Source organism: Helianthus annuus, chromosome 7 (assembly GCF_002127325.2).
Source record: "Helianthus annuus cultivar XRQ/B chromosome 7, HanXRQr2.0-SUNRISE, whole genome shotgun sequence".
NCBI classification, from domain to species: domain Eukaryota; kingdom Viridiplantae; phylum Streptophyta; class Magnoliopsida; order Asterales; family Asteraceae; genus Helianthus; species Helianthus annuus.
In genome coordinates, this window is record NC_035439.2 from 91012866 (window position 1) to 91014296 (window position 1431).

At 36.5% G+C, this 1431-nt stretch overlaps 1 long non-coding RNA gene across 1 annotated transcript; it reads left to right on the forward strand.

Annotated features, from left to right (window-relative positions):
- The first annotated feature begins 245 nt into the window (after positions 1 to 245).
- LOC110903289 lies at positions 246 to 1213 on the forward strand. Its single transcript, XR_004863501.1, has 3 exons — positions 246 to 460; positions 551 to 930; positions 1024 to 1213. It is a non-coding gene; the product is annotated as an uncharacterized LOC110903289 (long non-coding RNA).
- The last annotated feature ends 218 nt before the right edge of the window (positions 1214 to 1431 follow it).

The window sequence follows — 1431 nt, forward strand, 5'->3', positions numbered from 1 at the left end:
GTGGCCGCCCATGTACATGTGTTTTTTTTGAGTAAATTACAAATTTTGTCCTTTATGTTTGTTTCAAATTTCAGACGCTGTCCTTTACCTTTAAAATTAATGACTTTTGTACCCTTAACGTTTAAAAAAGTTGCACGTTATGTCCTTTATGACAAACCCAGTTATAATTTTCAGTTAAGTTATATCACGTGTAGTCTGCACATGAGGGTAAAACAGTCATTTCACCTCACCACTTGTGTTTCCCTTTTAATACCCTAATAATAACACCCCCAATCGTGTTTCAGATTGCACATTCTTTAGCCACTGATGAAGAACGACGATTAGAATTTCCAATGAGGAATTCTTTGAGCTTCTGTTGTTTGCAGTGAAGGATCTGAGAGATTCGTTAAAGGATTTGGGATCTAATCTGATGATCAGGTTTGGGAGGACGGAATCTGTTATTCAAGATCTTGTAAAAGAGGTTGTTACGTTGAAGTTTGGTTAGTTAAGTTGACTGGAAAGATGAGGGGTTAAGTGCCTAACATCTAATAACTGATTAGGGTTGTAACAGGTTAGGCCTGCCAATCTTTACACACAAGAAGAAGTGGAATACGACTCGCAGTTGCTGATTGATAAAGTTTGAGAAAATTTAAGAGATGTGTTTTTTGAAAAAGATTCTGTTAAAGTATCGCTATAGAGTACTCCTTTTTTATGATATGAAGGTATATGTGTTTGGTTACAGTAATGCTAGTTTGCGTTTTGGTTAGATTATGCTGATGAACTCTTATTTTTCTAGAATATGATGGACCTTTATAACAAAAAAAGGTTAGAATATGATGGACCTTCCATTGTCATATGACTAATTTCAACGATTAAAGCTAACTGTGCTTTTGCCCCTTTCAGCCCCAAAAGGCCCAAATTTACCCGGTGTGGTGCCAGATTTGGAATGGGGTAAGTAATACGGCTTCAGTGTTATAAAGTGCATCCACTTTTGGGTTTCATTTGTGGTTTTGACAAGGCATAGATACATGGTTCATGATCCAGGTCCTCTACCGACACTTAATGATTTGAAGGAGTTTATGGATGAAAGTCCATACAAGCTAAAAGGTAGCTGGAGTTTGATCAAGAACACTTCTACTGAATATGTATTGTAGAATGACAGAATTCTTATGTCAGGTGGTGTGACTAACAGTCAGGGCAGTTTGAATTCCCTTGCTTCTCAAATCAAGAAAAAGAAATTGAAATCAGTATTTATAACAAAAGGTGAGGATGATGAATGTGCAATCTGAAACGATTTGAGTGTTATTAGGGTATTAAAAGGGGGAAACACAAGTGAGGAGGTGAAATGACTGTTCTACCCCCATGTGCAGTGCACATGACATAACTTAACTGAAAATTATAACTGGGTTTGCCATAAAGGACATAACGTGCAACATTTTTAAACATTAAGTA